Source organism: Sus scrofa, chromosome 13, assembly GCF_054392235.1.
Source record: "Sus scrofa isolate SSC_HxYL_T2T_F1_AM1 chromosome 13, Sscrofa_HxYL_maternal_Yorkshire_Landrace_v2.0, whole genome shotgun sequence".
Taxonomy (NCBI): domain Eukaryota; kingdom Metazoa; phylum Chordata; class Mammalia; order Artiodactyla; family Suidae; genus Sus; species Sus scrofa.
In genome coordinates this window covers 174,747,698-174,773,176 of record NC_139395.1, presented here as the reverse complement: position 1 = coordinate 174,773,176, position 25,479 = coordinate 174,747,698, and the positions used below count along the sequence as shown (strand labels likewise).

The 25,479-nt window shown below is 35.8% G+C and overlaps 2 long non-coding RNA genes across 2 annotated transcripts in view; one reads left to right on the top strand and one right to left on the bottom strand.

Moving 5' to 3' along the window:
• LOC110256225 (uncharacterized) overlaps nucleotides 1–25,479 on the bottom strand; it is a 686,264-nt gene that overhangs the window by 15,216 nt on the left and 645,569 nt on the right. The gene's annotated exons all lie outside the window — the stretch shown is intronic.
• LOC146397774 (uncharacterized) lies at nucleotides 628–25,447 on the top strand. Its single transcript, XR_014824960.1, has 6 exons — nucleotides 628–1,077; nucleotides 3,597–3,793; nucleotides 15,156–15,199; nucleotides 18,773–18,861; nucleotides 22,207–22,612; nucleotides 25,304–25,447. It is a non-coding gene; the product is annotated as an uncharacterized LOC146397774 (long non-coding RNA).

Here is a 25,479-nt window from a genome sequence, read left to right as displayed (position 1 = left end):
CACGCGAGCTAGTTGTCAACAATTATTAAAAAGAAAGCCAAAAGGTTATGCATTTAGGAGACAAAGCAAAACCATTTTCACAATGTGTCCTATGAAGACATCAATCCATTAAGGGGAAAAATTACTAAGGAGCTCCTCAAAGATACTTTTGCATCAAGAACTATCTCAGGAGACCCAAGAAGCAAATGAAGTGATTATCTGTCACTCACAATTTCTCTTCTCTGAAATGGAATCCACAATGGCTATGACATACCTGCACAGCAGCCTCTGCTCTCCATTCTCATTTAGTGACTGTGGAAAGCCCTTTTCTCTGGGCATTTCTTCATTACCTGCTTTTTTCCTTCAAAAACATACAAAAATACTCTAGATTTCATTAACAGAGACATATTATGTAGAAAGTATCCTGTTTGGCAGTGTTAATACTATTCCTCCCCACTTAGAAAAAAGAAAGAATATTTTATTTTATTTTTTATCATTTATTTATACATATATATTTTCTACTGTACAGCACGGTGACCCAGTTACACTTACATGTATACATTCTTTTTTCTCACATTACCTGTTGCATCATAATTGACTAGACAGAGTTCCCAGTGCTACACAGCAGGATTCCATTGCTCATCCATCCCGAAGGCTACATTCTGCATCTATTTACTTCAAGCTCCCAGTGCTCCCACTCGCTCCCCTTCCCCCTTGGCAACCCCAAGTCTATTCTCTAAGTCCATGATTTTCTTTTCTTTGGAAAGGTTCGAAAGGGAATATTTTAAATGTATTTTTTCCTCCTCTTATTGCCTCTCCTCTCCTCTTCCTCCCTTCCTCTTCTTTCTTTTATTCTGTCTTCACCCCCTCCTATCCTTCTGCTCCCTTCCTCTTACTCCTCCTCCTCATCTCCCTCCTCCCTTTCCTTTCCCCTCCACCTCTGAAACTCATGTTTCCCTTCAAAATGAGTTTTCTTCTATCCCAATTAATTTTCCCAAAGTACTAATAAATAGCATTCATATAGTGCTTGCTATTTGCCAGGAAGAATACTAAACACATTTCCTGTGTTGGCTCATTGAGTCTCAACAACTTGAGCAGGTATGAAATATTGTTACATCTTTTATAGAAAGAAAAATAAGGGGTGGAGAGGTTATGCAATTTACCAACAGTCATACGGCAATGAAGTCTGAATATAGGTATTTTTGTTCCAAAGCCCATGCTTAAACCAGTGACAAATACCACTTCCCTAACTCTAGGGTTTTTCAGAGCATGACTTCCTTAGAGACTGATTAGAAGGCAACTAAAATATATTGGGCCCCTAATTTGTGCCAGGTACTAAATATATGTTAGATCTCTGCAACAACACTAAAAATTAGGGATTGTGATGCCTGCTTTACAGACATGGTTAAAAAATTGCAGATGTGCCTAAAGTCACACTGTAGGAGTTCCCGCCGTGGTTCAGTGGTTAACGAATCCGACTAGGAACCATGAGGTTGCGGGTTCAATCCCTGGCCTTGCTCAGTGGATTAAGGTTCCAGCGTTGCCGTGAGCTGTGGTGTAGGTCGCAGAAGCGGCTCAGATCCCACGTTGCTGTGGCTCTGGCATAGGCCACCGGCTACAGCTCCGATTCCACCCCTAGCCTGGGGACCTCCATATGCCACAAGCGGCCCAAGAAATGGCAAAAAGACAAAAAAAAAAAAAAAAAAAAAGAAGAAGAAGTCACACTGTAAGCCACAGAAAAAGATTTCTATCTAGCTAATTCTATACATTACCCTATTTAGGACTTACTAAATTGTCACCTGTAACCGAAAATGCAGCAAGTAGCCTTTACCTGAGACCTCATCTTTTTTTTTTGTTTTGTTTTCTTTTTATGGCCACATCTGCAGCATATGGAAGTTCCCAGGTTGGGGGTCAAATTGGAGCTGCAGCTGCAGCCTATACCACAGCCAGAGCAACACCAAATCTGAATTGCAGCTTGTGGCAATTCCAGATCCTGAACCCACTGAGCAAGGCCAGGGACTGAATCCGCATCTTCATGGATACTATGTCAGGCTCTTAACCCCTGAGCCACAGTGAGAACTCCTGAGACCTCATCTTTGGCATCATCTTCTTATTCTGGCATCCTGACCTCCTGGATGTTCTAGAAAACTTAAGTTAACCAGACAAGACTTCATCTTTCTCTTTTAATCAGCTCTCAAGAATTTATTCTCTTATCTGGGAGACTTAGGGGACTTACAACCTCAGCTTTTTCTGAGTCATACTGCAAACTCTGATGTGCAGCACATATTTTTTTCTTCTTTGTTATCCTAAATCCTGAAATAGGATATTGAGAAGCAATGATTAAGAAAAACTGTATGCAGCACGTTATAAGAATTATTAGGTTGAACCACATGAAACACTGTTTCATATTTTTTATATAAAAAAACTAATGTTTTTATAGGTTAAATAAGTCAAATAGTAACGTTTAATATGAGTCAATATCTTGTAAGTTTTTATAATACCCATTTTTACTTCAATAATTTGTATGAAAATAATTACAGAAAATAGACCATTTTTTTAAGAAAAGCATAAACCATTTTGAAAAAATAATTGTCAGTATGTTTTATGTAATTTTATTTCTTGTCAAAATCATTATAAATGGACCAAGCAGCCCTGGAAGCCTAGAATTTTCCATGCTGCTAAATCTCAAAGAAGCTTAAAAAATATATTGAGTTCCATGAAAATTAAAATATAGCATATGTAACTTTGTGGGGTCCAGTTACCTTAGAAAAGAAGAAAAGTCTCAAATCAATAATCTTACTTCCCATTTTAGGAAACTAGAAAAAGAGTTGTAACATAACCCCTAAGCAAATATAGGAAGGAAATAATAAAGACATAAATAAATGAACTTGAGTACAGAAAAACAATAGAGAAAATCAATGAAACAAAGAATTGGTCCTCTGAAAAGATTAACAAAATTAATGAACCTCTAATAAGTTTAACATAAAAAAGAAGATACAAGTTCCCTATTATCAGGAATGAATCAGGAGATAACACTATAGACCCTGCAGATATGAAGGATAACAAGGGAATACTGTAGACAATTCTACACGAAAAAATTTGACAGCTTAGTTAAATGGACCAATTCTTCAAAAAACACAAACTACCACAACTCACCCAATGTGAAACAGATTATTTGAATAGCTCTTAAAGATACTGAATTCATAATTTAGACTAGCTCCCCATCCCCAGGTCCAGATGGATTCACTGATGAATTCTTCCAAACATTTAAAGAACTATTGTCAATTCTACAAAATCTTTTCCTGAAAATAGACGAAGAGGAAAAATTTTCCCATTCATTTTATGTGGTCAGCACTAATCTGATGGCAAAACCTGGTCAAGACATTACAAGATTAAAAATGATGATCAAAAGAAAAAAATTACTGACAATATCACACATGAACATATGCACAAAAATACTCAATAAAATATTAGGAAATTTAATCCAGCAATATGTAAAAGGGAGTAACATACTATTCATGGGGAATTAATTATATGAATTTTAACTAAGTGGGATAAACTATAACTGAAATATTGGTTCAATTTTTGAAAATTAATATAATCTATTATATTAACAGGCTTAAGAAGAAAAATCACATGTCTATATCAATTGTTGCAGAAAAATTTTCGATAAATTCAATATTCATTTATTATAAAAACTCAGCAAACTCAGAACAGAAGGAAACTTCCTTAACCCAATAAAGAGGTGTTTGTGAAAATGCCACAGCTAACTTAATACTTAATAATAAAAGACTGAATGCTTTCAAAAACCAAGGTAAAGCTATTTACTTTCAGCTCTTCTATTCAACATTGTACTAAAAGTTCCAGCCAGTACAACAGGTAAGTAAAATAAATAAAAAGCATATAATTGGAAATGAAGACAAAAAAATCCCCTTATTTATAGAGACGTGATTATCATATAGAAAATCCTGAGGAAAATACAAAAAAGATCCTAGGATAAATAAGTGAATTTAGCAAGGTAACAGGTTATAAAGACAACATATAAATACCAATTGTATTTCTATGCACTAGCAATAAACAATTAGAAATAACATTAAAAAGCAAAATCACATGTGACAGCTCTATTGAAAAAGAACTACTTAGGTACAAATCTAATAAGTCATACTGGAACTATACACTGAAAACTACAAAATTATGATGAAAGAGTTTTTAAAAATACCTAAATAAATAAATAAATGTCTAAGAGACATTCTGTATTTGTAGATTGGAAGACTCAGTATGGTTAAGATGTTCATTCTCCTTAAATTGACCTATAGACTTAGAACAGTTGCAATAAAAGTTTTAGCAGGATTTTTGTAGATCTTGAAAAGCTGATTTTATTTTTTTTCTTTTTCTTTTTAAGGCTAAACCTGCGGTATATGGAATTTCCCAGGCTAGGGATCAAATCAGAGCTGCAGCTCTGTGTCTCTGCCACAGCCGAAACAATGCAGGATCCCAGTTGTGTTTGCGACCTACACCTCAGCTCACGGCAAGACCTTAACCCACTGAGTGAGGCCGCAAATATAACCAACATCCTCATGTATACTAGCCGGGTTTATTTCCCCTGAGCCACAAGGGGAATTCCCTGATTTCAAAATTTATATGGAGGAGTTTCTGTGGTGGCTCAGTGGGTTAAGAACCCAACCCTTTAGTATCCATAAGGATGTGGGTTCGACCCCTGGCCTCACTTAGTGGGTTAAAGATCTGGCATTGCTGTAAGCTGCAGTGTAGTTTGCAGCCACAGCTTGGATATGTGGTATAGGCCAGCAGCTGCAGTTTGGATTTGACCTGGGAACTTCCAAATGCCATATGTGTGGCCCTAAAAACAAAAAAAAAAAACAACGAAAAATTTATACAGAAAGGCAAAGGAACTAGAATATCTCAAACAAACAAACAAACAAAAAAAAAAAAAAAGGGAAAGAAAAAAGTGGATGATCTCACTATCTTATTTTAGGGATTACAATAAAGTTAAAGCAATTAACATAGTATGATATTAACAAAGGGATAGACACATTGATCAATGGAATAGAACAAAGAGCCCAGAAAATGACCCACACAAACAAGGCTGATTGATTTTTAATAAAGATGCAAAGCAACTACTTGGAATAAGCATAACCTTTTCAACAACTGGTTAGGACAATTGGACGGCCATAGGTGAAGAAGTGGCCTTTGGCCTACATCTCATCCTTACATAAAAAAATCTCAAAAAGGATCATATATCTGAATGTAAAACAAGAAACTATAAAACTTTCATAAGAACACATAAGAGAAAATCTTAATGATCTTGGTTAAGCCAATAATTCTTAGCTATAACACCAAAAGCATGATCCCTAAAAGAAAATATTAATAAATTGAACTTCACAAAATTAAAAATTTTGATCTGTGAAAGACACTGTAAAGAGAATAAGAAAACAAGCTGGAGAAATTATTTGCAAATCATCTATCCAACATCCAGAATATATAAAGAACTTGAAAAACTTGACAATAAGAAAATAAATGGCCCAATTTAAAAATGGGCATAAGGTTTAAAAAAGACATTTTAACAAAGAAGACATATGGATGCTGAAATACACATGAAAAATGCTCCACATTGTTAGCCATTAGGGAATCCAAATTAAACCTACAATGAGATACTAAAATTAAAAAATAAAATCCAAAAGAACTGACATTATCAAGCACTGGAAAAGATGCGTAACAACTAGAAATTTCATACATGTTGATGGAAATGCAAACTGATATAGCCTCTGCGGAAGACAGTTTTTCAGTTTCTTATAAAGTAAAATATGTGTTTACCATATGATTTAAGCATTTCACTCCTAGGGCTTTGAGAAATGTAAACATGTTCACACAAAAACACTGCAAAATAAAAATTTAACATTCACACCAAAAATGTGTACATCAGTGTTTATAGCAGTTGTATTCATAATAACACCAAATTGGAAAAAACCCAGATATTAAATTCATTTTTATATTCAAATTAGTATCTTTATTTATTTAGTCTTTTTAGGATCACACTTGTGGCATGTGGAGGTTCCCAGGCTGGGGGATGAATCAGGGCTGAAGCCAACGGCCTAAGCCATAGCCACAGCAATGCCAGATCCGAGCCACGTCTGCACCTACACCACAGCTCACAGCAACGTCTGATACTTAACCTACTGTGCAAGGCCAGGGATCAAACTTGCGTCCTCATGGATGCTAGTCAGATTCATTTCTGCTGAGCCACGACGGGAACTCTGGTATCTTTATCTTTAAAATGAGTTAAAAGTTCTGGTTTACTTTCAAAATCATTTTCAACTCTAATATTGTATGACTTCTGTGCTCAGATCAGCTTTAGCTTTCTATGAGAAGTCTTTTCATAAGTAGGGATCACAAGTTGAAGTTTATTTTATCCAATGCTTTGCAAGACATAAATTCGTCTATACATTCTTGAGAGGATGCTGACAGATATGATTTACCAAATGTGTCTCAGATAGCAATGTCATTAAGCAAAATGACTAGTCTTAGGTTGACGATCAGAGAATGAATTCAATAAATGAATATTGTTAAGTTCTAAGTATATGTTGCTATAACAATAACAAAAGTTATATTGTTATAGCAACATATACTACCACCAATAGTAGTATGAACAAAAACTGTGCTCTTAAAATCACTAAGGTAAAAAAAAAAAAATTGCTGTGTTTACATGTCCATGTTCATAGCAGCATTATTCATAACATCCAAAATGTGGACATAACCCAAGGGTCCACTGATGGAATAAATGGATAAACAAAAGGTGGCCTATATAAACAATGGAGTATTATTCAGCCTTAAAAATAAGGAAATTCTGACACATGCTACAACATGGATGAAACATAAGGGCATTACACTAAGTGAAATAAGGCAGACACAAAAAGATAAATATTGTATTATATTTCTTATATGAAGTACCTAGAGTAGTCAAATTTATAGAGACATAAAGTAGAATGATGGTTGCCAGGCACTGGGGGCAGAGTAAGAGGAAAAGGAAAGCAGGAAATGGATAGTTGCAGTTTAATGGGCATTGAGTTTTAGTTTTGCAAAACGAAAAGCATTCTGGAGATTTGTTGCACAACAGTGTAAAAGTAATTGATACTACTGAACTGTACACTTACAAATGGTAAAGATAGTAAATTTTGATGTCTATTTTACCACAACTAGAAAAAAAAATCACTACAGTAAAAATTATAGTAATTTGTATCCTTTTAAAAAAAATTAGGATAACTTCTTTAGCATATTGAAGTCATGTTTTAAAGTGTTTGAGGCATATTTCCAAATTGTTCTTAGAAACATGGCATCAGTTTATATATCTACCAGCAATATTTTTTCTAAAAAAGCCAAAATTTCCCACACTGTTGCTAGCCCTGGATGTTATCATTTGTGGCAGAGTCTCAGTGGCCATTTTCCTCAGTCTTTTTTTCTATTTAGCTGGACACAAGGCTGTTTAGAACAAAGATTTCTTCTTCCAGCCTCCCTTGTGGACTAGATGTGGCACTATAACTAAGGTCAGGTAGTGGGATCTGAAAAAGAATGCTATGTATAAATACATAATGGGATCTAAAAAGAATGGAATGTTCAGTCTCTGAAATGCTTTCTTTAAGTAAAAGACATGTCTTCTTTCCCCTTCACACCTGCTGCTCAGAATATAGACACGACTAATGGATCAACCACTGTTTTGGATCATGATTTCCACGTGAAAGCCACATGTGGTTCAGCAAGAAGATAGAAATGATTTGAGTCTCTAACACCTGGAGCTGTACTATGAGCTCAGGCTCCAGACTGTTAGCTTGGAGACAAATACCCTTCTAACTTTTTAAATGTATTTGCAGCTGAATTTGTCCTTCAGCTTTTTAGTCTTCATTTGCATAGGTGAAAATAATATCCTAGCTTTATTATACATAGCTCTTGGTCCACTGAGAAAGTTTCCAGAGGTATTGTTACTTTTAGTGAAGCAAAGGAAAGAACACAGGAAGAGCTTTTCATTCCTTTCTTATCTGAGATGGCATATTGCTAGGGTTCTTCTCAATATGAAAGAGTAAATTCATTATCATCACCTTTCTCTTTAATTCAAAGACTCTCTGGAAGATAAGGTTGCTAAGATAAACAGATATTTATTAAACTATTCTATTCAATTGAATGCTTAGATTTTGATAGTGATGCTTTTTAAAAATGATTAAAAAACCCAAGGTGTCAGATCTTTCTGATTCTTTTAATAAAATTGAACTGAAATTAGAAACTGGATCTAATATCTCTAGTCAACTTAAGCCTTGCTATCCTTGTTGGGGTGGGTGTGGGGAGGAAGCATGGTGAAATGACGAAATCTGTGTTGATGTTTTCAAACATCAGTCATACATACAGTCACATGGAGAGCTTTTTTAGAACACAGATTGCTAGGCCCCACACCTCTAGGATTGGCTGGCCACATTCTTTTTGGGAAAGCAGAACAGCAGAATGAACAATTCTGGTGTATAGTTGCCTCATTCCAGGCTTTTTGGCACCATTTTAGGATAACTATACCAATTCAAGTGACCAGGCAAAACATTTAGAAGGACATAGGAATGGCAAGAAGCAGAGTGCATTGGACTTATTCAAGGTCACTGCTTGGTTTTCTTCAGGACTTTGGACTAATTTCCATCAAACAGACTGATTTCTGTCAACTTTGAACCTTTGCTTATTCCCAAGTAGAAGCATCATATAAAACCCAATCTCTGCTTCAGTGCATCCAGCAAATTTTCTCCTTTATCCTTTTAGGAAGCAGAGCCACATACCCTCAACCAGTCTTCCTATAGATTAATTGATGCAACAGAATTTATGTCACAGTGTTTCTGGAGAACACCCAACCACTACAGTCGATATTCTTGGCTACATTTCAGCAACATGAGAATTGCTTTAACTACTCTTCCAGACTGCACCAATTTTTCCCCTTTTACTGTATTTAGCATTAACTCTGAATGAGGATGTATGTGGTTGAAAATACATTTTTAGCCACAGGATAAATTTATAGATGTGGTTACATAATTATTGTTTCTCTTGAAGAGGGTTTTGCACATTATCAATATTTAACCTGGTGCTTATCCATTCTGAGTATTTTACTCACAATTATCAAGTTGTTATGCTTATTGTCATTTCTATTAAGTAAATTTTTACCCAATAAAACACATCTGAGTGGAAAGTTTGCACTCACTTCAAACTGCAGTCAGGGCAACTGCAAAAGGATAGATGAGACATAATTGCAATTTACAGATGTGATTTTTTTTATTATTATATGAGTTGGAGATCTTATGAAAAATAGGAAAATAAACTTAGAAGTTATTTCAAAATTGTTCAATGTAGTGATTTTTGTCAAAGAGCTTAGGTAATTTGCTCAAGATTACATGATTAAACTAAGCCAGTACTAAAAATGGGCCTCCTAGTGCACTGTAAAGTCAATATTAAGTGAAATGAACTGAATCCTAGCATTTCAAAAGTTATATAAATCATTATAATTCTCTTAAGTCTATTTGATGAGGGTTTTTTAAAAAAACTAATAATTCAGGTACACTTTGGGGGAAAAAAGCACTGAAGGATTTAAATACTGATGGCCTTCCAAGAAGTTCATTAAAATGTTTGATTTAGACCGAGTGAAACCTATCATTCATGATGTATTTCTGCTAACTTATGAAGAACTATAAGTAAGTGATAAGTAAATGGCACAGGAAGAATCTTGGAGAATATATGAAGATGCTAAGGAGAATCCATAGGGGTGAGAAATGGTCCAGTTGGAATGTTTGGAATGTTTGGAGTGTTTGGAATGAACCTTTCCTTAATAACTTTCTCAACATTCAATATACTCATATCTCAACATCTACATTATTGTTCAGATTTATATTTTTATTCTTTCTATATTGTTTCTGTGGTTGCTTAAGACACCTGGAAAAATGCTAGCACTGATGACAATTATAAATTTTCATGGAAAATTAGTATTCTTTTAATTGAATGTATAATTTAAAAAATAACTGTGATTTCAAAAACACTTAAAATGTTAAATATGTATTCTTTGGGGAATTATAAAGAATAATTGCATTGCTAAAACAAGGGAAATTTTGAATAAAATTTGGCTTTAAATGACCAGTTTTCATCTTGACAAGTTCTGTTGCCATACAAATACATGGCTGAATGAACTTAGGACAAAAGCAACCAATGAGTTGTGCCAAATTCATTAAATACACCTAACCCACAGGCCAATTTAGTTAGCTAAAACACAATCAAGTCAGATAATTGGAGTAAGAAAATTTTTTTTTTGGTCTTTTTGCCGTTTCTTGGGCTGCTCCCGTAGCATATGGAGGTTCCCAGGCTAGGGGTCGAATCAGAGCTACAGCCGCTAGCCTACACCAGAGCCACAGCAACACGGGATCTGAGCCATGTCTGCAATCTACTCCACAGCTCACGGCAATGCCAGATCCTTAACCCACTGAGCAAAGCCAGGGATCGAACCTGCAACCTCATGGTTCCTAGTCAGATTCCTTAACCACTGAGCCACGACGGGAACTCCCTGGAGTAAGAAATGTTGATGTTTTATTTACTCAATGCTTTATGTATGGGCTTGAATATATCACCAAAAGAGGAACTTCTTTAAAAAATGCCAGAAGACTATCTTCTCTGCTCTCATCTTGTCTTTTGGCTTTGCCCCTTTATCCCTCTGATTTGGAACCATGTAGAAGAGGGGAATTCACTTCTTTCCCTTTCTGTGACCGAGGGAAGAATCAGGCTAATAAGGCAGACTAATATCCTTAGTCTACCTCAAAATTGTGAATTAGATCAAACTATGGAAAATATTGATAGCACTTGGAAGTTAGAGAAAGAATTACATCATAGAGCATATGTTGCCTCCATGTTTGATTCTTAGCCTACAGAGAAATGATTGATAACAATAAGATTTAACATATATTTTGTGTTTACTATATATAATTACTGCTTAATGAATATATTTAATCCTTAACACGGCCCAATAAGGCAGATTCACTTTTTATTAATACTTCCACTTTAGAGATGAAAAAATAAAGGTATAACAAGCTTAAGCTACTTGCTTAAGGTATATAACTCATAATTGGTAGAGGTGGAATTTAAACCCAGGGATTTAAACCAAATCTTAATCATTCCACTCTTCTTCCTCCTGATCAGAGATCAGGTTAGAAGTATTTGAAAAGCAGACAATTGGTGTCAATCAAAATAAATTACTCATGGAAGTTAAAAAAAACCATGCCAAATTAGAAATATAGCAGGGGCATTGAGATATTAATCCCTCTAGCTGTTTGGAAACAAAAATTATACTTATAGCTTCCATAAACAAAACACTGAAAGTTTAGTATCTGAGAAATACAGGGATAAAAAACATCTTAGGAGAAAATCTAGCCCATTCTTTGTCTTAACCCAACAATGACCAGAACAACAATTTTGAAAGTCATTTGAATTTCTTGGTACTTTTTTCAACAAGTATTTATTTGTTAGTATTAAGCAGTTTGAAGAATTTTAAGATACAGTTTTTATCTTCCTGGAACTTATCACTAGGAAGGCTTTTCATTCACATTATGCATTAGATGACCATTTGTAAAAACATAGGGAAATTCTATATAGTTAAGCTATAGTTAAGTATCACAATGAATACTACAGATGACATACCATTTGCCAGATATATTCAGGTAGGGGTAGAGCAATGTGGACCAGTCATGAGAAGTTTAATGAAGGAACTAAGCTTGAGCTAGGACCTGAATGCTAGATAAGATTAAGAGAGTGGTGAAGTGGACATACTAAGTGGGAGGTAGGATGAGCTTCGTTTGCTCTGGAGACAGTGAGGAGACACCTGTTTTTGGAACAAAGGAATGTAGAGAGCCTTTGATTGGCTAGGGTAGTTCTTGGGCTTTAGGAATTTGGGATAGATCTTAAAGCAGCATGGAACTATGAAAGACTTTAAGGAGATGTTGAAGTGTTTAAAGATGATAATGGCAAATATATGGAGGAAAGATTGGGAAACATCAAGTTAGGAGAATAGTTAAGGGACTGGAACACATACTCTATTATGGTGCAGGAGATGTGAGATAGGATGGATTCTTTACACCTCCTGAAGGTTTGTAAGTCAAGCTGATGTAAGAGCTATTCCCCGGGTGGTAAGATAAGATTGAGCTATGACAAACCATATCAGAAGAGATAAGAGTTCCAGAGCTCAAAGTTCAAGAGGGCAAATCTATTCTCAAGTTATAGGGGCAACCATGGGGCTGAGAATGAGAGATGAAATGAAAGGATCTAGGTAAAGGCAAAATCTGACCAGGAGGTGAGGAGATAGTTTGGGACAAAGTGAGAAGATTGTGAGAAGGCTAGGTTTTTTTTTTCTCTAGAAAGTTGTCTAAAGCTCTTTGTAGGAGGTGCCAGTATCATGGCCTAATAGTTATTCTCAGCAGAGAATGGACAGACAACCATTACTCTGGCTTATGAAACATTAGGAAGTGTATTGTAGTTGACAGTAGCTTTGTTGGGCATTGACCAGTCACAGTTTTAAGGACCTTGGGAAACCTAAATTGGCTCTAGTAGCTTTCCCAGAAATTAATATTTCTCTGAAATGACAGAATATTTTGGATCACCACAAATTTTGCATGATCCAAGTTCTGAACCTTGCAGAAGATTGCAAGATGGGAAGGAATTCATGAAATTTGCAAAGCCAGAGCTCCCTTCATGTCTTAGCGGTAAACAAACCTGACTAGCCTCCATGAGGACATGGGTTCCTCTTGCTCAGTGGGTTAAGGATCTAGTGTTGCCGTGAGCTGTGGTGTAGGTCTCAGACGTGGCTTGGATCTTGCTTTGCTGTGGCTCTGGCGTAGACTGGCACCTATAAGCTCCGATTGGACCCCTAGCCTGGGAACCTCCATATGCAGTGGGTGCAGCCATAAAAAGAAAAAAAAAGAAAAAAAAAAGAAAAAAAAAAAAAAGGAAAAAAACTTGCGAAGCTGAATCAAAAGTTTTTTTAAATGGAGTAAAATCTAAAATTAAAATAATATAATCTTAGAGCAGAAAGGGACCTTAGAAATTTTTTATACTTTGCCACCCTACAGTCTAATTTGAAATCTCAAAAATAACATCCACTATTGTCTTAAGTGTTTTAAAATCATCAAAATAATTTTTTTTTTTCTTTTTACAGGTACACCTGTGGCATATGGAAGTTCCCAGGCTAGGGGCTGAATTGAAGCTGCAGCTGCCAGCTTATGGCCTATGCCATGGCCACAGCAATGCGGGATCTGAGCCACATCTGTGACAATGCTGGATCCTTAACCCACTGAGTGAGGCCAGGGATTGAACCCGCATCCTCATGGATACTAGTCAGGACAGCTCATGGTAACGCAGAGTCCTTAACCCACTGAGTGAGGCCAGGGATTGAACCCGCATCCTCAGCTCATGGTAACGCAGAGTCCTTAACCCACTGAGTGAGGCCAGGGATTGAACCCGCATCCTCATGGATACTAGTCAGGTTCTTAACCCACTGACTAACAATGTGAACTACAGTCAAAAATATTTCTATATACTTTATAGTATTTAAATTTATTTTTATAGAAATAGATTTGACTCACAGACAAATATTAACATGTTCAGGAATAACTTCTATGTACTTTATTACAAATTCTATTACTGTGATCACATTCATTAAAGGATAAAATAGGAGTTCCCCATTGTGGCACAGTGGAAATGAAACCCACTAGGAACCATGAGGTCACAGGTTCGATCCCTGGCCTTGCTCAGTGGATTAAGGACTCTGCGTTACCATGAGCTGTGGTGTAGGTCACAGACACGGCTCAGATCCTGCGTTACTGTGGCTGTGGCATAGGATGGCAGCTGTAGTTCTGATTGGACCCCTAGCCTGGGAACCTCCATATACTGTGGGTGCGGCCTTAAAAAGCAAATAAATAAATAAATAAAGGATAAAATAATAATTTGGGACATTTAGATGCAGATGATTTTTTTTTTAAATCTCGATCAATTGCCTAAAAATACAAAAAGTTGTTTTAAATGATGTTTTGGAGAATTGCAAGGAGACATTTCTAGCCTAGTTAGAAACACTACCTATAGTTGTATCCTACATTTAAGTAGGCGTGAAATATTTAGAGTTAACATCTCATCTGTGCTGCCAGGGAGAATAGCTGACAGGGCTACAGGAAGTCATATAGAGTGAGCCATGTCTGTCCCAGGTGGGAGACATTTTGAGGAGGCATTGAGAAGAAATTTTTTACTTCAAATTTGCACATTGACCACATGCAGAGAAGGTCAGGGATATCCTGCTATGACATGTTCAGTTTAATATGAGAAAGTAAACAGCCATCTAAATTAGGATGATAAGAGAGAGAGATTCAAGAAGGATCAGGATATGTTTTCTATAGCTACGCTTTTGTCAGATCTCTAGAGAGGAAGTCACACAAACATGAGGACCAAAGAAACTTATTGAATCAGTTCGTATACATGCATTTATGCTTATAAATTAATAGAATTATAATCTATTGTCACTTTGAGAGAGGTAGTAATTTTTTTAAAGGTCTTTTTCTCTCCCTTTCTTCTTTTGTTCTCCTCACTTGTGATGTGCTGACTATATTTAGTGTTACATGAGAGAGATAGTATTCTGAGCTGAAGACATTGAATTTGTCTTTGTAACAGGCTTTTCTTTACCAAGGTGAATATCTCCTGGCTCCTTTGCCTTGCTGTTTTTTCTTACTAGTTTAGGAATGAGGAATATTCTTAACACCATATTACAGAAGCAGTTGTAGAGATATAATCTGAAATAAAATTTATATATTTCTCTCTATAAAAAAGGACCAAAGCAATATCAACACATCCTAAACAATCTGTTTTCTCTGGAGAATAAATTTTCTGCTCACAAAATAGCTGTGTATCCCATCTTGTTCTTATTATGGCTTAAGTCATATAATGAGCTGTGAAAAGAATGTTACATGCCAGGGTACCCTGTCCTCATACGAAATAGCTTCAGAGCACATTGCAGTAAAGGTTAGTTCATCATTCCTTGTTTAAAATGTGATTCCTGTGGTTACTTCGGGGGTAGCCAACTACCACTTCAATGCTATTAAGTCATTCTTTGTTTCCTCTTTTAGTGGCTGTCGGGTGACTTCAAGTGTGGCTCACTTTTCAATATAAGGCTAGTATATTATAAATTTATAAACGCATGCTTTGCTTTTTTATAATAAAAATATAGAAGTGAATTTATGAATCCTCTGATCACTTTACAAAGGAGAATGACACACTTCAACTGTGCTGACATCAGTGACTAACTTGTTAGTAAGGTGCAAAGCTGATGTAAGAAATTTTCTAAAAAAAAAAAAATCTGGATCTGGATGTGTCTGTGTTGGTGAATTAGCTAATTTACAGAAATGGCTCCAAGAAAGTCAGATGAGTAACATGCATGCCCAAGATGACAGAAATATGTGAATCATTTCTATAAAAGTGGAGCCTGTCCCTCTAGTCTTACAAACATTCAAGGCTGATTTTACATGGGATGAATGAAAACATTTGTTCTTTGCTGTTTCAAAGTAAGAGCTGCAGATTGCAATGGCGAGCTCACCACTACAAGGTTTCCTCATTAGAAAATTTCACTTATTGAACAATTCAGCTACACACAGACTTGAGTTAGACTCCTGGGGGCTGAGTTACATGCAATAATTAGTCAGGATGAACTCTCATATGAGATGTCTATAGACCATTTGAATTTGTAGGAATGAGAAAAAAATAACCCAGGCTAAAAATTAGTGGTGAAGAGGACTATGCAAAGGAGGGTGTCTTCTGGTGAATGAGAGGCAAGCTGGGGATATTTGGTCTTCTTGCCTCTGGACTTCATTAAAATTGGTTATACCTCCTATATAAGTTAAATCTCTTTGAAGAAAATAAATTAAGCCTAAAAATCAATTATTACACATCTCTAGCAAGGTGGAAGGAATTAACTGATATTGATGGTACTCGCATTTGTCCAGTTGTAACACCTTTGTTTGTTTGTTTGTTTCTTTTTATGGCTGCTCCTGTGGCATATGGAATGTTTCCAGCTGGAGACATTCCATATGCCACAGGAGCAGCAGCTACAGCTGAGGCCTATGCCACAACCATGGCAACACTGGATCTGAGCTGCATCTTTGATCTTTGCTATGGCTTAAGGCATCTTTGAATCCTTAATCCTTAATCCTTAACCACTGAGCGAGGCCAGGGATTGAACCCTCATCCTTGCAGAGACTATGTGGGGTTCTGACCTACTGAGCCACAATGGAACTCCCAGTTGTGACTCCTTGAATTTGTGTGTATCCACCTTATTATAATGATTGGTGCCTGAAACAGAAACACCAGCAACTAAAATGCACAGAAAAGTAGGAAAAGGAAATTTGAAACATTTCTGTACAGAGTGAATGACACTTTACCAATGATGTTTTTTTCTAAAGTCTTTTTGATTACAGATGTAAATGTTCTGGAAATCCCACACTGCATTGACCATCTCTCTTTACTAACTGTCTAGGAATGTAAAAGTTTGGAGTTTATGAACATTATGGTTTTGATTTTATGCCATATGGAGATTGCTCACAAGAATTTTTTTTTTGCACACATTTCACTTATTCTTCCACACATTCATCTGAAGTTCTGCTTAGTATACTACATGATATTCAGAAGTAAAGAAACAGAAGCTTAGGGAGATCGAACTTTTCACAATTACATACAAAACAAAGAAAGATTATTTTTCAGTTTTGGCTCATCATAAGCAAATATGATTTTGTACTTTTTAAAAATAAAAAAGTTAATAAATCCTTTGAAAACCAATCAGTCACCAGCAGGTAAATCAAGAAGAGTGAGACACCTTTGGTGAATCTATACAGCATCATATGAAAACTTTATTCTTCGGCGGAAATAGCTCAATAAAATAGTCCCACATGAAGTTATGATTTCATCATTAGACTCCCCCCTCCCACCCAAAAGATGAAGATTAGGAAGCAATAGGCTTGGGGGACATAGTTTTGAGGACATTAGCCCATGATGATCCCTCTTTGCTTGGCAAAGCAATAAAGCTATTCTTTTTTTACTGGCCCCTCCTGGCAGAAAGCAATGGCCAAAAAAGAAAGAAATGGCCTTCTGGGGAAATCCAGGTGTGATGGATAGTTTTTTAAGTAACTCAAAAGAGTTTAATAATATACATTATCTATGGAGTGTTTTCTATGTGTCAGACACAGTGCCCAGCGTTTAACACGCTGTGTACCAGGCTCTATGCCAAATGCTTCTCATTTAATGATCAGTGCGGTTATTACTATGTCCATTTTGCAGGTGAAGAAACTGAGACTATAAATATTAATTTGCTTAAGATCACATAGTCTAGCCCCTGAACATATGCATATAGCGACATTCCCTTGATTTCTTCTACTTTCTCTTCTCACACTCATGTCACTATCCTCATCAACATTATGTATTCTTGGTTTTAAGAATCAAGTAGTTCAACACTTTCCTGAAGTTTCAATTCTCTTTCCAACTTTCCCACCTAGTGCTTGAATACCTCCCATAAGGGAAAGCTTTTCTTTACTAGTGCTGTCATTTATATTTTCATACTGCTCTGACAATGAGAAAGTTTCTATTATATTAAAGTTAAAATTATCTTTCTATGAGTCTCACCCATTATTCCCAGTATAAGCCCATGGCCTCACGGAATAAGTCATTCTCAAGATACATTTGCTAAGTAGACCAAGTTTCATTCATATAGAGTTAGGTGCTTGTTAAGTAAATATGGTAAAAATCTCATGATTTTGTATTATTGGTAAATGGGAAGTTCAGAAGGGAAGGCAGAGAGGAGAGAAAAGGAAAAAAAGCTTTAAAACTTTTTAATAGCCTTTTCAACTGGGACTGTATCAATTACAGTAAGGAAGTAGTCATCTATTCTTACTTTATTGAATTGTTTTAAATTCATGAATGGCAATGAATACTGTCAAGTGTTTTTTCACCTTTCTATAAAAATGACCACCTAATCTTTTATCTCTTTAAACTTATTGCTAAAATGAATTACGTTAAAAGATTTTTCTCATTTATTTTGTTCTTTGTAACTTTTTGATCTACATTTTCATGTTTCTTTATTGTTATATAATCTTCCAATTTTCTCCAAAAAAAAGAAGTTTTTGATAGACTACTTTCAGCAAACAAGTGGCTAACAATAGAAGTCCAAAAAATTCCTCAGATACATGAAAAAGTCTAAAATCTTCAACTAGTAGTTTTTGCAAATAATGCTATCACGTGCTTGCTTAAAGTCAGCTTTCCCAAGAGGCTACTCGTTTTCCGTGCTAGATTCTTGTTAACATTAATTTGCTTGGCAAACTTTTCTTTCATAGATATTGCACACAGAACATTGGCCAATTTTAGGATTGAATATTGTCAAATTCTGTATTAAATGGGATCTGATATTTCACAGATATTTTAAAAAAATTCTCATGCTGTTATTTTTCCCTCTAAGGTATATTAATTCTCCATAACCTAGCTTCAGTAAAGTTGTCTCAGTTTTTAAAACATGATATTACTAATGCTCACATTTAAAGTATCAGTATCTAACACAAAGTACATACTAAATATCCACTAATACTCATTTAATGCATTTAGGCTGAATTAAATCAGGTAATAGATTAAATTCTATTTGGATTAGTGGACCTAATAGGGTTGAAGAAAAATGCTTCAAAGTCTGAATTATATTCTAATTTGTTAGCCATCTCACAAGGACCTAAAAGGAACACAGAAGATTGGGATACTTCAGTGGATACCACTGCTTCAACAAGAAACAAGTCATGTCAAAAGGTAATATGGTTGTATAACTGAATCCCTGGGCTGTATACCTGAAACTAACGTGATATTATAAATCAACTATACTTCAATAAAAAGTGAAAAAAACTTTTTGCTGAAGCTCAGTGGGTTGAGAATTCGACTGCAGTGGCCTGGGTTGCTGTAGAGACACAGTTTGATCCCTGGCCTAGTACAGTGTGTTAAAGGATCCAGCATAGGTTGCAGCTGCAGCTCCAATTCAATCCCTGGCCTAGGAATTTCCATGTGCTGCAGGTAAAGCTATAAAAAACAACCAACCAACCAAATACCAAAATTAAAACATTTTTAAAAAGGTAATATTGAAATTAGCAATTCAATTACCTTTAACACACTGTACCAGGCCAGGGATCAAACCTGTGCCTCCACAGTGACCCAGGCCACTGCAGTCAAGTTCTCAACCCACTGCTAAAAGTCAAACAGGTAGTAAGTAACTTGACTTCTCTGAGCCTACAAGTTTTTCATTTATAAAAATATGATGAAAATATTTTAATCCAGTGATTAGTGGGCTGCTTAAATTAATTATGGAAAATTATCAAACAGTGTATACCATTATATTATTTTGTGGAATTAAAATACATGCATAGAAAAAATAAATAAATAAATAAGTGCACAGAAACAGTTCTGGAAGGACCCACAGTACACCAGGGTGGGTAACAGTGGATGCCTTTGGTCAGGTGTGTGCTTAGATTAGCCCAACATCAAATAAATATTTATTGCATTTATACATTGTGGCTCTTTGGACACTAATGTTCCAACTTTCCACTACTAAAAACAGTTTAAAGCAGGAGTAATTATCTGAAAGTCAATTAGAAATTAAAAAACAGGGAATTCCCTTTGTGGCTCAGTGGAAACGAATCTGACTAATATTCATGAGGACACAGGTTAGATCCCTGGCCTTGCTCAGTGGATTAAGGATCTGGCATTGCTGTGAGCTGTGGTGTAGGTCGCAGTGTGGATCAGATTCTGCATTGCTGTGGCTGTTCCCTAGGCTGGCAGCTATGGTTCCGAATAGACCCCTAGCCTTGGAATTTCCACATGCTGTGGGTGTGGCCCTAAAAAGACAAAGGAAAGAAGGAAAGAAAGAAAGAAGGAAAGAAAAAGAAAGAAAGAAAGTAAGAAAAAAAGAAAGAAAGAAAAGAAAAGAAAAAAAAAACCCAAAAAAGTGAGAACCCTACCACTTCCCACTTCCAGATTCTAAAAAGCAAACAAAAATGAGTAATGGAGGGCAAATCCACCGTAATTTACAATCCACAAGATGCCTAACACTGAAAATATCCATTTATTTTTTAAAAGTCATTACTAAGAGCAAATTATAATGTTAACCAACTTGTATGTACTTAAAATGTTTGGGGAAAAAATATTTTTCTAGCTGAATTATCTAGGGTGCTTGTCAAAAGTTGTCTAGTGTTTATCTTTTCTGACCTAAAAGTTTAGCAATCATAAATGCTCTTGGTTAGACTCTGGAAAGATGGTTATTGTAATTGTAGGGAATGTAAGAATCTCTAGGGTTGATAACAGACCTTTGAGTCAGAGGCAGCAGAGTACAGAAATATGTAGAAGCATTTAACACTGCTCTCAGGAAATACCCCAAAGTCTCTTTTCCTGATTAGATTGTGGCATGCAGAATCTTCTCTCTCCACAGGTAGAAAAATTGGTGCTTGGATGGATGATACTATATGATGGTATCTCAGTCTAGGCCTTTGGGAACCTTTGGTCTGGGGACTATTTTGCCAGAGGACCTCACATACCAATGACATCAAAAGTGGGGTATTTTACAAACAGTTACATTAGCTTGCTGGTTAATTTTACTGTATTAGCGGTTTATTTTTATTTTTACAAAAAATTTCCAATTTGATCATTTACATTAACAAGTTAACAGTGACTGCCCATAGATGGGTGGTTTGTTAATGCAGAAGATGCAAAAAAGGGACATTTGATAAACTAGTAGGTACTATTGGGAATATCAAGGACAAAAAAAAGAAAGATTTTTTCAGAGAAAAGGCGGTACTTAACAGAAAGACCAACTGACATCAAGACCCCATAATGAAATCAGAGAGAGAACATGAAGTTGCGGTAAAGGGAGCTGTGGGGTGTCAGAAATCCTGAGATTTGAGGCTAGGCCATCCCTTACTAGTGTTGTGACCTTAGATGGGTCATTTAACTTCCTTCACCCAAGGTTTTCTTATTTGTTAAGTATGATTGTTAATAACAGATGTTTCTCCTACCCATGGTAGGACTGAATAAGATAAGGTTCTTACAAGATAAAAATGTCACATTCTGAGACAAGAAATAACATGGGTACTGGAACACAAAAGAGGGATATTTCCACTTTCGGAATTAGGTTATGAGGTGGAAAAGAGCAGGTGGTATGGGCCTGTGCAGTGGAAATCTCTTTGGAGAAGACACTCTGGGAGTACAGATTTGCAGAAAGGACAAACTCTGGAGTATCAGTTAAAAGAGCTTTGGGAACTAAGTTGTGGAAACATTGAGAGTCCCAAACTTGAGTAGCATTAGTTTGATTGTAATATTCAAGAAGCACTTCTTTCACTCCAAACCTGGAGAATCTACTTCTAAGACCCCTGTGTTCCAAAAACAAAAGTAGAAAACAGTGAAACTCTTCAGTTATCTAAAAATATTTTTTGATTGCTCTTTTTTAGATGATAGTAACCAAGTTGCTTGATGTCTTAAATTGCAAAAGAATACATCCCTTGCAGTTATCCCAGGAAGGGGGACCCTGGGAAAAGAAAAGAGATGTTCTTGCAAGAAGTGGGATAGGAACTCAGGATCATTTTATTGGAATATGAAAGCAAGCAGACCCCTCTTTGATGTTATAAATATATATGTGTATTATGTGTATATGTGTGTGTGTGTGTGTGTGTGTGTGTGTGTGTATTTTGTGTATGTGCACAGATGTGTTGTGCTTTGGAAACTTTAAAGCACATGAAAACTCTAAAGCACATGAAAACTATACACAGTCTTTGGACTGTATTATTCCAAAAGGTGAAAAGCTTGGAAGTTGGGAGTAACATATAGAGGATATAAAAGACGAAAATAGTGTTGAAGTATAGGCCAGGAGGAGACCTGAAATAGAGGGATTTTGTTTATTTTAAGAAAGAATATTTGGTAGAAAGAAGCTATTATGAACTGAACTGAGTTCTTTTCTCCCCAAATGCATATGTTGAAGCCTTAACCCCTAACATGACTGTATTTGGAAATAGGGACTCTCAAGAGATAATTAAGGATAAATGATATCATTAGACTGGGACCCTAATCCTATATGAGGAAGAGACATCAGATCTCTTTCTCTCTGTGGTTGCACAGGAAAAAGACCATGTGAGGACACAGCAAGGAGGCAGCCATCTATAAAGCAGGAAGAGAACTCTCATCAGAGACCAACCCTAATGGTACCTTGATCTTGGACTTCCAGCTTTCAGACTGTAAGAAAATACATTTCTGTTGTTTAAGCCACTCAGTCTGTGGTATTTTGGTATGGCAGCCAAAATGGACAATACAGAGCCCTTCTTGTTTAGACAGCCAAGACCAGTTTGTGATAATCATGGCCAAAGGAGAAGCAGCACACCTGACCAGTTCTTGATTAAATATCAGTGGTGTGATGGACTGACTTGCAGAAGCAGAGCACAGTGATTCATGGATACAATGAATTATGGAGGCAGTGAAAGTATCTGCAAAAGTGTCACTGGCATAGAGAGGCTGTCCAGCAGTGTGGGTAAGTGTACAGTGTCTGGTGTCAGATGGTCTGGGTTCAAAGCCTGCCTCTGACACTTGCTAGTTGTACGACCTTGGGTAAGTTACTTGAAGAAACTTTGTTTCTTCATCTATAAGATGGGATAATTATAGTGTACCTACTGTGAAGGTTTATTGCAAGAATTCACTGTTTCAACACATGTAAAATGCTTAGATTAATAACAGAGCATTATCATCATTTTTATTAATAAGAATAAAATATTATAATAGACTATTTATCAGAGCTAGGTGTTTCTCTCTTCTCTATCAGAGATTGACCACTGGAGTCATAACTACTAACTACCTTCGAAAATACTTTATCCCTAAATCATATAGTTCTCACTTTCATGTAATAAACTGGAAATCCTACAACTAGGCTTACATATTCCATAAATAAACTTTTCACTTTTGTTTTCAAATTAAAATCATTAAACCCATTGTTCTTTTTGTAAGGGCACAGAATAGCAGGTTTGCTCCCTAGATGCCCAACAAAAAAAAAGTCCAGTGAAAAAGGATGTAATGACTTATCTTCCTATAAATTGACACAAAGTCATATTATTTGCACTCTGGAGGATGCCTTCTTCCTGATGTTGCAATTTCTTTTATCTTCGTGACATAAAACCTGTGTCCCATCTCCAATATTGCATTTTTTTGTCTCAGTGTCATAAAACCTTATGGCTTAACCAAAAAGTAATTTGGGCAATATCAGGGAAAATAACATTATCTGACACCCCCAAACTGAGGTGGACTTAGAAAGGAAATGATCAGACATGAATCCCATACTTAAGGGGTGATTTATGCCTTTTCTTTGACACTCATCCAATCAGTCTCTCTAGAATCCTTGGAGTTATAATTCCTGAAAAGTTTAATGTAATGGGTGTATGTACTGGGGAATGGTGGAATTTCTACACCAATACATATATAGTATGAGCTTCCAGAAAAATTTAAAGCCAAAGTATTATTATCTAGTTACAAAGCAGGGCCAAATGATGGAGAACCAGTTTTTGTTCTCTTCATTCAGAACACTTTTCACATTAGCGCTTGAGTTATTAAGATTGGTTAGCTTGGTGCCAACTGCTAAACTATACTGTTTCAAGATGAATGTCCTAGTAAAACTTTTCATGTTGGTCATTACAGAGTGAAGATGGTTTTGGTATCATCCTAATATACTTATAAAGAAAGCCCTCTTGGACACCTTGCTGTTGCCAGGCTAATGGAACTGCCTGAATTTATGGTCACAAATAACCTATGGTTAGCCCTGTTGGTTTTGGCACATAAAATACTCCCATTAAAAACCCTCTTACTTTTTTTCTGAGTCTCAATCAGTGGGTTTGACAAAGACTTGGTTCATGATTCTACCCTAAAACACCTATCCTGTGCCTGGCACTTAGAGGTGTCCAGTGAATAATAATAATAATTTTTATTTAAGATATGTATTTAAACAAATGTATAATCTTTAAATAAATTACTTATTATTTGAAATATTAATAAAATATATACTAATTTTATTTTAAATAAGTTAAAAGTTATTTATAATGCAGGCTTATTTTGGAAAAGGGTTTTTTTTCCCTTGGGGAAAAAGGCATCTTCTCCAATTGGGCAGTATACCAGAAACATCATCATTTTGATCAGTAGGAAAGGAAATTAACAATGATTTTTGAGAAATTAATTTACATATTAGAATAATGCAAAGGAAAAAGGAACTCTGACAAACAACCATGACCTTTATATTTTTAATTTCTTAATCTTTGCTCCCTAAAATATTTTCAACTCCTTAATGTGTTGTTCCATTTGGTTAATTCATAATGTCTGAGCAAAATTCAATGTCCCATGTGCTGAGTCTGGATTCTACGTAGTTTTTGATGAACTGTCATCCTCCTAGTCAGTCATATTTGAAGATTTACCAATATCTTTGATCACTTTCTCAATTTTGGCTCATATTATTAAAAAATTCAGTGATATTGACTTATTCTTTCTTTGAAATAACATATCTATTCATTATGACTACCCCTGCCCTTCCCTTCTTTTGCTATATCACTACCCTGGGCCAATCATCTTCTTCACATGTGTATAACTCTGCTGATTCCTACCACCAACTCCCACTCATCTTAAGTTGTCATTTTCACATACATTTTCCTTACTCATTTAGGATGCTTTTTTTCCCTCAATCCCTTTCCACTGTTACATCCTCTAGACTGCAAGTAAGCCTCTTGAATTGATGATTTACCATACTTCCGAGTCTAAGGTCTCATTGTTTAATAAGATTTATTCAGGGAAAAAAATATATAGCTGAACGGTTAAGATAAATTCTATAAATTCTAATTTAAGTACTATTAAAATTTGCGGGGAAACATGCATCCGGAAGCCAAAGAAATATAACACTTCCTTCATCTCTGTAACTCTAGAAACTAGCCCAGTATCTATTATACAGTAAATATCACTATTTGTTTTCATTATTACTTTTTGATGTTACTGCTGTTAATAGTACCAAGTAAATATTAATTGATGGAAAATAAAACACAATTATTTCAAATTTGTATGTCACATCTATGATTCTCAGCTTTATTCTGTCCCATTTTTAAACCCATATGCTCTTCAGTGTCTTTAGTTTCTTTATTTTCCTGATCATGTAAATTTCCTTCTCCAAGACTTTTCTCCCCCTTCTTTCTTTTAGGTGATCTTCGCTTTCCAAACTGAAATAACGTCCCACCCATCCTTCTGGCCTCTCAGTTCTGAAATCTTACATTTGATTATCAGTAGTTTGGCACTTGGTTCTGCTTTTAAGATGTAACCAGATAAAAAACAACAATTATCCTAACAGCTGGTGCCAGAACTGCACTTACTGAAGGT